Source organism: Acomys russatus, chromosome 31 (assembly GCF_903995435.1).
Source record: "Acomys russatus chromosome 31, mAcoRus1.1, whole genome shotgun sequence".
NCBI classification, from domain to species: Eukaryota; Metazoa; Chordata; class Mammalia; order Rodentia; family Muridae; genus Acomys; species Acomys russatus.
In genome coordinates, this window is record NC_067167.1 from 4922692 (window position 1) to 4937053 (window position 14362).

Consider the following 14362-nt stretch of genomic DNA (forward strand, 5'->3'; position numbering starts at 1 on the left):
TGCAATTGGTCTATCCTGAGCCTGGAGCTCATTGATCAGCAGTTTGCATTTCCAGTTCTGCGACTGCAGACACACACACTTCCCTGCTTAAAGCCATGCTTAAAAAAAAAAACCCTGCTAAGGATTTGAGTTCAGGGCCTCCTGCTTGCATAGGAATCATTTCTAGCCATCTCCCCAGTTGCTCATATATTAATCTTGATACCTCATCCCCACCCCGTTTCTCTGACCACGGACGAACGTATCTTCTGCATCCTCCTGTCATTCTGCTTCTGGCTCTCATCTCTTCAGGTGCAGTCGTTGGTACCTCAAGGCAATCTGATGACTGATAAAGAAATCATAAACTGTTTGATGTTTCTTCTTTTGAAACGTGAAGCCAACTTCTTCCCTTTCATGTGGCTGAGTTAGTGACTCATTTCCATCAGCTTGGAGAACAGCGTTAGAGCTCAGTGATGCTGCAGAGAAGGTCAGACTGTGCTCCCTTCCCACATGTGTACACACACACACACACACACACACACACACACACACACACACACACATGTGCACACAGGAGGGGTGGGGAGGATCCAAGCTGACTCTAGGGAAGGCCAGCCACTATTTTGTTATCAACCCACCATTTTGTTATCAACCCACCATATGAGGAGGCAGCGTAGTGAAGGCACAGCCCTAGATAGCCTCCTCTTCCTCTTTGTCTTTCCTCCACCTCCATCTCCTCCATCTTCTCCTCCTCTTCTCCGTCTCCCTATCTCCTCCTTCTCCATCTCTCTCCTAGTTTTCTCTTCCCTCCTTCATCTCCTTCTCTTCCTCATTCTCCATCTCTTCTCCTGCTTCCATTTTCTCTGTCTCCTCCTTCATCTCTCTTTCTTCTTCCCTTTTCTCCTCCACCTCTCTCTCCTTCTCATCTATGACCATTATGTCACGCCAGGCTAGGGCAATGCCTCAGAAATCCCCAGCTCCCACCTGCCCAGAGCCTTTGCACCATGGCTCCCTCATCTTGTTCTTGGTGCAGTGGACTCATTCTCAAGTTTCATAAGAAAACATTTCCTCAAAAGTCTTTTTCTGACAGCCATCCAAAAAGCTTAGATTGCCTAATAATTATTTATCATAGAGTTCTGCTTGCTTCCGGAGCCCCTCCTCCCTCCCGCCCTCCCTCCCTTCCCCTCCTCCCAGCTCTCTCTTCCTGTTCACTTTCTTTTTTTTTTTTTTTCCCCAGGAGTGATGGCCACATATCAGGTATCTTCACTCACTCTCCAACTCACTTTCCCAGGCAAGAGCTCACTGGCCTGAAGTTCACCAGTTCAGCCGTCTGACTGGCCAATGAGACACTGCCCTCCTGCCTCTGCCTCCTAGGAGCTCTGGTTGTGTGTGCTGCATCAGGCTTTTAAGTGTGCGTGCTGGGAGCTGATCTGAGTCATTTTCCCTATTTTCATTTCCGAGTGTCTTCACTACTGCTTGTCTCTCTTTCGCGTTCCCCAAATGCAAAACCCTTGTCTTCCTTGGGAACCGTCAATTTCTAGCATCTTGCAGTTACTCAAAGAATATGTTTTGTTGTTGTTGTTGTTTTTGAGACAGGATCTCACTACGTAGCTGTGGCTGTCCTGGAACTCACTATGTAGGTTAGGCTGTCTTGGAACTCATGCAGTCTGCCTTTGCCTCCCGGGTGCTGGTATTAGAGGCGTGCACCACCATGCCTCACTTCAAAAAATAGTTTTGAATTACTGTGCAAGTGCACACGTCTGTTCCTTGTGAAATTGTGGGTTCATTGCCTTTCTATCACTATGACAAATACCACGACCTACGCAATGTATAGAAAGAAAGTCTTGTTTGGCTTTATTGTTGCATTATGGTGGAGGGACAGCATTCTTTTTTTTTTAAATTTTATTTTATTAATTTATTCTTATTACATCTCAATGGTTATGCCATCTCTTGTATCCTCCCATTCCTCCCTCCCTCCCATTTCCCCTTACTCCCCTCCCCTATGACTGTGACTGAGGGGGACCTCCTCCCCCAGTATATGCTCATAGGGTATCAAGTCTCTTCTTGGTAGCCTGCTATCCTTCCTCTGAGTGCCACCAGGTCTCCCCATCCAGGGAACATGGTCAAATATTCTTGACTGGAACAGGAAGTAGACAGAAAACTGGGACTGGCGCATGGCTCTGATACCTCAGAACCTACCCCAGTGACACACTGCCCCCATCAAAACCACATCTCCCCCTGTACCTTACCCAAACAGTGCCACCAACTTAGGACCAAGTGTTCAAATGCCTGAGACTGGAGTGTGGGGACATTTTCATTCAAACCATTACAGATTGAGAAGTCTTTCCCCACTGAACACAGAACGAGCTGAATTGACTTGTCTAAGACCATAAGACTATGAATGCGCGTGGTCTACATAGTGAGACCCTGCCTCAAAAACCAACCATCCGGGGCTGCAGCGATGGCTCAGTGGTTAAGAGCACTTCCTGTTCTTCCAGAGGACCCTGGTTCAACTCCCAGCACCCACATGGCAGCTTACAACTGCCTGTAAGTCCAACTGACACCTTCACACAGACACACATGGAGGGAAAACACTAATGCACAAAAAATAAAGATAAATAAATTATATAAAAAAACCTCAATCACCCAACCCCCCCCCCCCAACTTCCACAAAAACAAAGCAGAGCAAAAACCCTTACTAAGTGCGAGAGTTACTTTTCTCTCTACTATGATGTTTGAGATGAGCCACCACTCCTGGTCTAGAGCGTGGGGGTGTTTTTAACATCAGAAAACAACAAAATCAGTTCATTTCTATTTATTATTTTATTTCTCAGTGCCAAGGATACATGGCGCAGGCATTCTCTCTCCTTGTTTAAAATTCCCAGGAGAGAAAGGGGTTTGAGGAGCACGGATTGACCCTGCCCCGGGCTTGGAGAACTCAGGCTGTGTCAGAGATTAGTATAAACATTTAGTTGAGTTCTTGGGGGGCTCAGGGTTCATTAAGCATGAAGATAATATACTTTTCAAATTAAGAATTTATTGTGATAAAAAAAGAGAAAAATGATTTTAACTTTATACAGATGTGTGTTTTGCCCACATGTCTGTCTGTGCACCCGTGCATGCCTGGGAGACTGCAGAGGCAGGAAGAGGTCTTTGGATCCTGTGGGATTGGAGTTTTAGCTGGTTGTGAGCCATGAGTACGTACTGGGAATTTAACCCAGGTCTTCTGCAAGAGCAGCGAGTGCTCTCCAGCTTGCAGATGGCATTTAAAACGAAAGTTTACTCTTGTAAACTGGGGGATTTACCCAAGATACAGATTAGGTAGGCAAATCAGTAAAGATCAGTACTTGTAGGGGTAGAATGACATTCTTTCTGTGGTGGGTTTCCCCCTTGGGGACAAAGGACAGATGTGGTCCATACATATAGGGAAGGACAGAAATGAGATGGCCAACAGGCTTTACTGATTAAGCAGGAGAACCTGCCATTTCTTTTGCTTTTTTTTTTTTTTTTTTTTTTAGTTTTTACATACATATTTATATTATTCCACATATATACAATAAACTATAGCAAGAAGAACCATGACACAATCAGGAATTATAAATGTTACATTCTTAGTGTTTTGGTAATTTGTATTTGACAGCCTTGAAGAAAAGTCTTTCCTATCTTGGTGCATCTAAAATTCTGAATGTAAACAATCTCCACCACATACTGCCATTATCAACTTAAGACATCTATCTAGAGCTAAAAATATCTTAACCTCTAAACAACTAAGCTTCATTGTAAAACTAAGCTACCTGGTCTTCAACTCCCTCAGAGACTTGAGAAGGAATAAACTTGATTACCTGAGTATGCTGGGAGTGCAGGTTAGTGGCATTCCACATGAGAAGATGAGAGAGACAGGCTTCTACCTGAATAGTCACCCAAAACTCTCTATATGTTGGAGCATCTTCTTCAGCCTTCTGGCCCAGTCTATCTGACAGACATATTTGTGAGGCAGGAGTTTTTGAGGACGTGCTTACCCTGTCTTGGCAGAGTTTGGCCGTCAACTCTGCCTGTATCCAAGCTTGCCCTTTTTCAGGCAGAATTCCGTCTGTGGTAGAAATGAGGGCATTTTGCCCTGTGGCTTGTTTGCCACATTTGAAGCCATTCTCCATAAGGAGGTTCTTTGATGCTCATCATCCTCTTGAGGTAGGCTGGGTGTTGCCAGGAGTTAACCTGCCTCATGGCCAGTGAATCTTTAAAGTAATAAAAACATTTTAAATGCCATATTCTGCACGTCTCTGAGGTTTTGAGGACCTTATCTAAGTATCCTACCTTATCTTTCTATGGAATCACATCCATCTGCCGCACCTAAGATGTATATTCTTGTGATAAAAGTAGGCTAGTGGTGGATATAACCATGATTTGACCAGTTAACAATTAACTTGTATAACTTATTTAAAAGCATTGGAAGTAAACCTTGTATTATAATTGAGTTATATGGCTACAGTACCTCATATTAGAGTAGAAATATATCTATATCTATATGTACATATAGATATGTACAGTGTGTGAGGAAGGAACCTACATTTGGATTCTATACCACTGTATCTAGAATTAAACTTATTTCGCATCCATATACAAAGTTCTATACCAGTGAATTAAAAAATAACCCCGTGAGTGATAATTGAGGCATTACGTTGAGGAGTAGACTCACTAATCTGCTGCTTGTTCTATCTTCCCTATATATTTCTACATTTCCTCCTTTTCTTCTTTTCGACCCCTATCTCCAAACCTAAGACTGTAAGATAAGGGAAAAGAGAGACATCACTGAGTATAAACTTGTTTTCTTTCTAAATGAGACCAGCAATAACTTGTAACCAACTCCCATTGATAATAGCCCTCTATTGCCCAAGAAAGCAACCAAAACCATACCCGATTCCCCTTAAAGGACATGGGGCATCATTCTCTTAAGGTTTCTTCTGGCTGATTTGGGATGAATAATACCTCGTAGGGGCCTAAATAAAATTGGGGAAATGGTGGTACAGAATTTGTGGTCCAGTTTCTAAATGCTGAGAAATTTCAACATTGATTAGAGTGCTGTGTGGGACAGTCTGAAATGCTGGACCAATTGGGATTGGAAGCTTTCTTTGAAAGTGTCCTGGGATCTGTCTGGGGTCCTGGGCTGAGGGCCAGTATTCATCTCTTCCTCTGCTTTTCTGACTGAAGATGCAGTGTGACCAGCTGCTTCCAGCTCCTCCTGCCAGCCTTCGTCCCCATGACATCCACAGACCTGACTGTCTCAGATTAGGGCTTGTGTCACCAGCTGTTAGGAGCCATAGGACCCTGCCTGACCTGCCCCAGCTGGCTGAGAGGCCCTGCTGGCTGAAAGCCACAGCTGTCTGCACGCTTGAGATAAACATTCTGCCTGGCAACCACAGAAGATCCAGCCTGACCTTGAGAAAGAGAACATTCGGTGTATCGCGACTTCTGAGTAATCGCCCTTCCCCATCTGTTGCCCTTGGGGCCTGGCCCAGAAGATTCTGTAACTTTCTACTGCATTCCTTCCTGCCCCCGCCCTCCCTGAGGCTTGCTTTAAATTTGAACACCCCCTTACAATAAACGGCTCTTGACAAGCAATGTTTTCTTGAGCCCTGTTGTCTCTCTCACCCGTTCTTTATCCACAGGCCGCGACCCTCCTCGTCCCCCGAATAACTGGACCCACAGGCCGGGTCAAGTGGCGCCCAAACGTGGGGCTCGAGGCACGGTCGTCCCTGGACGGATTAAGGGATCCCCGCTTGGTTTTTCATGACTCGTCCCGCGTACCCGCTGGTCTTGTCATTAGGTAAGTCATCCGTCCGCATTTTCTCAAGAATGGGCCATTCTATGTCCAAAGAAGTCCGATTTATTAAGGACTTAAAGGAAACTCTCAGAGAGAGAGGCATTCGGGTTAAAAAGAAACACTTGGTGAAGTTCTTTCTCTTTATTGCTGATACGTGTCCATGGTTTATGATCGATGGTCCTACTATTCACTCAAAAAATGGCAAAAGGTGGGCAGGGAACTGAAAGCCTTAATTGAGAAGGAAAGCAATGAAGCAGTCAAACATAGTATTTTTTTCTTATTGGGGACTCATTCGAGATGTGATTGAGTCCTCCGAAAACGAAAGTGGCCAAAAGCAACTCCTGTTGGTGGTGGAATTATGCCTCCGCCTTCTCGGTCACCCTCCTGTTCTTCTCTTCCTCAGTCCTCCTTTACACTTATTGATATGCCCCCCGACTCGTCGGCCCCTCTATTCCCGTCCCCCCTACTTCCCAAGAGTGCCCTACTCCTATACCCCCTTCCTCTTCCCTCTACTCGACTCTGCCTCCCCCTGCTTATGAGGACCCTGCATCTTCTATGGAGCGCGGCTGCTCACCCTTTTACTCCCCGGTTGTTCCTGTTCCCTCCAAACCTGTTACAATTGCCCACACTCGCGACGAGAGGCAGCCCCTCTCTGATCATTCTCTTCCCATAAAACTTCGCTGCATGCTGTGATCCCCTCCACTCCTCATAATGTTTTCCTTATAGACCCCTTAGACCCTGGGGATGCTGAGACCCTTGAGGACAAAGCTGCTCGCTACCACTCTGAGGAATCGCCATCCTCCTACAAACTGCCCCCCTTGGGCCTCCCTCCTTGCCCTTGATTCCTCCCCCTCGCCATTCCTCTTCTCTTTGCCAGCACCCTTCCTGTGTCTGTGGTCTCAAAGCACATCTCCATTCCCAGGTCTTAGATGCTGCCGAGATCGTCCGCCTTCAAAAACAGCTTTTGCTTTTAACTTCCCGTTTTTCTCGGCCGATGGCCCCTCGCCTTGCCTTCCCGGTAACTTGCTCACAATCCACTCCTGAGCCCACTACCTCTTCAGAGGGTGTTATCGAAGAGGCCAGTGAAGGACATTCCGCACCCGCCCCATCTGCCGCACACTCCCGCGCCCCCTCTGTTCGTTCAAATAGGTCTGACCATTTAGACTCTGATGCCTCCTCTGATTCTGAGGCAGAGGAAATAAACAGAGACGTTTCTGGGGCCACCTCTTATCAGCGTCTCAAATTTAAAAAATTAGAGAAGTTAAATACAGTGGTCCGCACTTACGGGCCCAACGCCACCTTTACTCCTCCCTTCTTGAAAACTTGGCGGAAGGCGGACACCTCACCCCTAATGAGTGGATCACCACCGCCCAATCTGTTTTAACTCAGGGCCAATTTCCTCTTGGCAAGCTGATTGGGCTGATCGGCGCAAGGATGCTGTCCGCAAAACTTACCAACAAGGGTGGTCTTCTGCTCAAAAATGGTCTCTAGACAAACTACTGGGCCAAGGCAAATATTCCCACTGATGAAAAATGAGCCTTCCCCCTTGGCCTCTTGGCGCTTTCCAGTGCTGCACTTTTGGCTGCTTGGAGAAATGTCTCTTCCCCTGGAGCGCTTCTTTCCCCTGTTACTAAGATTCTCCAGGGACCCCAGGAACCCTTCAGTGATTTTGTGGCTCGCCTCCTCGAGGCTTCAGAAAGATCCCTTGGTCCGGACCAAGCTGAAAATAAACTTCTTACGCAGCTTGCCTTTGAAAATGCTAACGCTGCCTGTAAGGCTGCCTTGAGAGGAAAATATAAGGGAAAGGACCTTGATGAGATGATTCATCTGTGCCGCGATGTTGACCCTATTACTGAAAAATTTACCAAGGCTATTCTTGCGGTGGGCACTGCGGCGGGGTCCCAATCTTCAGCTCCCCAGGTTTGCTTTTGCTGTGGTCAACCTGGACATTTTGCTCGGACTTGTCCCACTACTATGCCTCAGGGCTCTCAAAATTCCTCCTTGAGTCTGACACCCATGGGACTTATTTCTAGGCCCCCTCCCAAAACCGTCTGCCCATGCTGTCATTGCGGCCACCATTGGGCTAACACCTGCCGCTCTCAAATGGACGTTCTGGGTAACCCTCTTCCTCCTCGACAGGGAAAATCCTATGGGGGCCAGTCCCGGGCCCCTTATCCAATCGTGTTCCAGCCTGCGACGGGACCCATGCAGCAGACTCCAGCACCTCAGGCCAATCTACATCCTCCCCTTGTCCCTCTCCCTCCCGCTGAACCCTCCAATATTCAACCTCTGCCTCCACAGTTACAGGACTGGACCTCTGTGCCACCACCTCAACAATACTAAGCCCGGAGGATGGAACCTTCTCATTGCCCATTGCTTTTTCGATATATCCGCCCCTCTACGCACCCGCTCCTCATATTTGGGCGAGCCTTCTTCCGCCCTTATTGGCTCCTAATTTTTCCTCTGGTCCTTAAGCCACCCTTTCCCAATCTTCTTTACCTCTTTATTACAGCCACTCAGCGTCCTATTGCCATAGCCCCCAAACAAGTCATTGCTCGCGCTCTCCCCCTGCCCCTCTCCGGGTCCAAAGTTACACCGCCTCCCTCTTCCCCGCCCTCAGTCTTCTGGATACAACAACTCACTCACGACCGACCTCGCCTTACATTAAAGTTGGACGGCCGACCTTTTGATGGCATTCTAGATTCGGGCACGGATTCCACAGTTCTGTCACAAACCTTCTGGCCACCTGCTTGGCCATGCCAGCCCTCTTTAACTCACCTGCATGGTATAGGGGTCTCTACAAACACTTTACAAAGTTCTAAGATCTTACTTTGGGAAGATTCTGAAGGCCATTCAGGGACCATTCAACCTTTTATTTTCCCTGGGCACCCCTTAAATCTCTGGGGCCGAGATATCCTTTCCCAGATGGGAGTTTTTCTTTACAGCCCTTCACCCGCGGTCACTCACCAGCTCCTAGACCAGGGCCTATTGCCTGGTCAGGGCCTGGGAAAAATTGGACAAGGTCGCCCCGACCCCATCATTCCTGTCCTAAAAAATGATCGCCATGGCCTAGGATTCAAGAAAAAATTTTCATAAGGGCCACTCATCCTCCTGCACTCCAGGCTGACAAAATAACTTGGAAGAGTGATTCCCTGGTCTGGATTGATCAGTGGACCCTCCCCTCCCATGAATTGACTGCCGCATCCAAACTTGTGCAGGAGCAACTTGAGGCAGGTCATATTGAACCCTCCACCTCACCTTGGAATACCCCTATCTTTGTCATTCAAAAGAAAAATGGCTCTTGGCGCCTTCTACAAGAGCTAAGAGAAATTAATAAGACTATGGTCCCCATGGGGGCCCTCCAACCTGGTCTGCCTTCAACAGTGGCCATCCCTCATGGCTACTTTAAGCTTGTTGTTGACCTCAAAGATTGCTTCTTTTGCATTCCCTTACACCCTGAAGATTCTAAACGATTCGCTTTTAGTCTTCCTGTTGTTAATCAAATTGGACCTTCGCCTAGGTTTCAATGGCATTGTCCAAGGTAGAGGCTGCCATATCCCGACAGTCCATTAGTTATTATGACCCCTCTCGACCCTTTTTTCTTCTTATATTTCCCTCCCCTTTTTCTCCCACAGGATTGCTCTGGCAAGACCAACCCCTCTTCTGGCTACATCTTCCAGCCACTCCCTCCAAAGTTCTTCCTACCTACCCTTCCCTTGTGGCCTTGCTCCTACAACAAGGACGTGAGGTTGCTACTAAACTCTTTGGAAGAGACCCCCACTTTATCATTACACCCTACAATGCTTCACAGGTTCAATGGCTTCTGCAACACTCTGATGAGTGGGCTGTTTCCTGCATTCCTTCTCTGGCTCTATAGATAACCACTACCCTGCAGATAAACTAATCCAATTTCTCCAACGTCAAACAGTTGTCTTCCCACTTCTTACGCGGTCTGATCCCATCCCTCATGCTTCTCTTATTTTCACTGATGGTTCTTCCACAGGTCTTGCAGCCCTTTCTATCGACGGACAAATTTTTCAAAAACAAAGCCCTCATCGTTCTGCACAGCTTGTGGAACTTGAGGCAGTCCTCCATGCCTTCGAGCTTCTCCCAGATGCCCCTTTTAATCTTTACACTGATAGTGCTTATGTTGCCTCTTCCATTCCCCTTCTGGAAAACGGTTCCCTTCATATAAGCCTGATCCAACGCTTCTACCCTTTTCGCCCAAATACAAACACTCATCTCTAAGCGTTCTCGGCCCTTCTTTCTGGCCACATTCGCGACACTCAGATCTTCCTGGGCCTCTGACAGAACAAAATGCGTGCGTGGACCTTGCCACCGTGCTCCCCTTCTGGGGGCTGCTCTCTCTGTCCAAACTGATCCCCTCGCGCAAGCCCAAGAAGCCCACGGACTACATCATCTTAATGCCCACACCCTCCATCTCATATTTTCCCTTACTAGAGAACAGCTCTGGACCATTGTTAAAAATTGTCAGTCCTGTATTACCTTCCTCCCTGAGCCACATTTGGGTGTCAATCCTCGTGGATCTTATGGCGGGAGAGATATGGCAAATGGATGTCACTCACCTTTCCTCCTTTGGTAAACTAAAATATGTTCATGTCTCTATCGATACCTTCAGTGGATTCCTCTGTGCCTCCCTCCATGCAGGAGAAGCCACAAAACATGTGATTGACCATGTCCTTTACTGCCTCACTGTGGCCCTACAACCCAAAATCTTAAAAACTGATAATGGGACCTGGGTATACCAGCTCCTCCTTCAAGTCCTTCTGTGCCCAGCTTCAAATCAAACATGTTTTACGGGTATTCTTATAACCCTCAAGGACAGGGAATTGTTGAACGAGCACACAAACCTTAAGGCCATGATTACCAAGCTCCAGTCTTCCAAGGGCATTTTGTACCCCTCTCCTGGGAGCTCTAGGCTTATTTTAAGCCACGCTTTATTTGTCCTCAATTTTCTTCAATGCGACCAACAAGGCCAAATGGGCGCTGGCGCCTCTTGCATTCTCACCTCCCCTATCCTGTCCTAATTTGGGGCAAGGGTCATGCCTGCATTTATGATCAAAAAGAACTCAATGCCAGGTGGCTACCAGAAAGGATGGTCAAACAAATTAACACCCCTACCCCAGGGAATACCCCTGAGGAAGATCAATAAATGTGTTTTCTCTAGAATGTCCCTGCTCATCTTCTTCCTCGTTCTCCTGAGCCCAGTGGTAAGTATTCCCCTCTCCCTCCCCCGCATAATTCCTATGTGATATTCAATTATACATGGGTCATTGAAAACCAGGCTGGCGACATCGTTAATTCCAGTAGCCACCTGGGGGCTCAGCCCCATTGGCCGGTCCTCCAAGTAGACCTCTGTGCACTGGCACTCGGGGACAACCACGAGTGGGGTACCGAGGACATTTTTTGGCCCGCGTGAGTCTAAGGCTCCCCGAACAGCCCGAGGAAAAGGCTATGTCGGATGCCGCAATGATTTAGAAATACGACGCTTCATAAGACTTTACAAAATAAGGGGTCTGGCACTTCTCATCATCCCCTGACTGATAATTACAAGTGCAGAGGCTCCAATGATTTCTTCTGTGCCTCCTGGGGATGTGAAACATCGTGAACCACTTATTGGAAGCCATCCTCCTCCTGGGACTATATCTCTGTCAGCCATACTTGGGCACACCCTGAGGCTGATAATCACTATACGCCTGATGATTTAAAATGGCTTTTCAATAGCGCTTATTCCACCACCCTCGGTTGGTTGCAATCCCCTATCCATCTCCTTCATCGCCCCGGGTAAACGCCAAACATGGACTGGCAGGGCTTGAGTGGGGCCTACGCCTTTATAAAGAAGGTTATGCACATGGGATTAACCTTTAAAATCAGGCTCTTAAAAGAAGTCCCCCAATTAAAAATGCTGTCCTCCGCAGGCCCAAAATATACTTCATAAGCCTGCAGCAGTTGCCCCCGAGCTTCCTGCTCCTGAGCTACAGCCAACCCCTCATCCTTCTGCCACCCCCACTCTTCTTTCTCTACCCTGTTCCAACCCACCATCCCTGTTGGCCCTCCTACTACCACAGAACTCATTATTGATCTCGCTAATGCCTCCATCCAGACCCTTACAGGTACTAATTCCTCCACGTACCCGGAATGTTGGATATGTTTCTCCCCCCCCCCCTTACTATGAGGGCATCACGCTCTTTTCCACCCCTTCCTTTACCAATGAGACATCATCTGCTTTTTCCGCATCCGATCCTGACAATAACATTACTGTACAATCTATTTCTGGTCTCGGCACCGGCCTTCTGGGCCCCAATATGCTCCCCCCAGAGCCCTATTGGAGGTTTGCAATCAGACTCTTGTATTAAATACCACCTTCCAATTCGCCTTGGCCCCTAATGGTACTTATTTTGCCTGCTCTTCGGGCCTGGCCTCTTACCTCTTTACTCCTTTATTTGTACAAAAACATAATTGGTGTGTGACGGTTCTCCTATTCCCTCGCTTTTCCATCCACAACCCTGAAGACTTCCTAAACTTTGTAGATAGGGGCATCTACATTCACCCCAGATCTAAAAGAGAGCCCATTACGACCCTCACCATAGCCACTATTTTGGGCCTTGGTGCAGTGGGGGCAGGTACAGGAATTGCCTCCTTGGTGACCTCCAAACAGGGGTTGCTGAGCTCCAGACAGTTATCGATAAAGATATTTCAAATCTGAGAGATGGAATTCAGGAAATAAAAGACTCTCTTGATTCCCTTGCAGAGGTAGTTCTTCAAAACCGCAGAGGCCTCGACCTCCTTTTCCTCAAGGAGGGAGGGGGCTCTGTGCTGCTCTTAAAGAGGAATGTTGCTTCTATGTCAGCAAAACAGGCTTAGCACAAAAGAGCCTTGACAAAGTTTCCAAGGCCCTGGAGGGAACGCCAGCGAGCCAGAGAAAAACAGGAGTCCTGGTATCAGAACTGGTTCTCCGCCTCCCCCTGGCTCACCACCCTCTTGCCCAGCCTTCTGGGACCCCTTGTGGGCATTATTCTCCTCCTCTCCTTTGGTCCTTGGGCCCTTAACCGCCTTTCCAGTTTTGTTAAGGCACAGGTGGATGCAGCTACCAACCCTGTTCAGGTCCATTATCATCGCTTGGACACAGAAGACCCTCCAGCTGATTTCACACCCAGGGCTTCCTCCAACCCTGAACCAATTTCATTTGGCCACCCCCTCGACTTCAGGGCCTTAGATGGAGGATGTTGGCTAGGAGGTCGCTGGGTGGCAGGGCTCCGCAGGAACACTCCTTAGTGGCTCCCTCCCTGGGTCTCCCCCCAAATACTATACAGCTGGCTTTTGATGCAGAGAACTACCAATGCACAGGGTGCGAGGCTAAGCACCGCACAAGGTATACATTGTCTGCAGTTAATGGTCCCTTAGGGAGCAAGTTTTATTGCATGTGGGTTGGTGCCCCAGACCCCACCTTCAGAAAAAACGTACCGGATTGATCGAGTGTTGAGTCATGGTAAAAAGCCTTGACTGAACCCTGTTGAATATCAGTGTCCATTCTTCAGGGCCTATCGAGTGTTGAGTCGGGGTAAAAAGGTCTTGATTGAACATTGTTGTATATCAGTGCCCTCTCTGGAGATCAGACCTCTACCCTCACCTGTTGCCCAAATGCCTGCCTGCCGCTGTATTAGTTAAAGTAGGGGGAGATGTTAGGAGCCATAGGACCCTGCCTGAACTGCCCCAGCTGGCTGAGAGGCCCTGCTGGCTGAAAGCCACAGCTGTCTGCATGCTTGAGATAAACATTCTGCCTGGCAACCACAGAAGATCCAGCCTGGCCTTGAGAAAGAGAACATTTGGTGTATCGTGACTTCTGAGTAATCACCTCTTCCCCATCTGTTGCCCTTGGGGCCTGACCCAGAAGATTCTGGAAGTTTCCACGGCATTCCTTCCTGCCCCCGCCCTCGCTGAGGCTTGCTTTAGATTTGAATACCCCCTTAAAATAAACGGCTCTTGACCAGCAATGTTTTCTTGAGCCCTGTCGTCTCTCTCGCCCGTTCTTTATCCGCAGGCCGCAACCCTCCTTGCCCCCCGAATAACTGGACCCGCGGTTCGGGTCAACCAGCAAGCAAGGGGGAGCTGTGCGTTCTCCTAGCTCTCCTGTGGCTCACACAAAGATGTGGGCAAAAGCCCTTGGCACCCCTGGGGTCTCATCAGCCACTGTACAAAATCCAGGAAGGCTGTGAGCTGGAACAAACCCTTCACCACTGTTAAGTTACTGTGTCAGGTAATGTGTTACAGTAAGGAGAAAATTAACTACGACACACTGCAAGGAGCCACATGGCCCGAAGCTCCACATGACTCGAAGCTCCACATGGCTCCTGGCTACACGTCACACCCAGTCCTGCGACCACAGACCAAGTAGAAATAAATGCTAAGTAGTTTCAGGGCACACTCATTAAGAGATCTCTTTTCCCTGAACAGATGTTCACAAATGTTTGACATAACCGTACAGACGTCTAACAACAGACTCAACTGTGATTCCACCAGGGTCCAGCCTGGGGAAGCACGGAT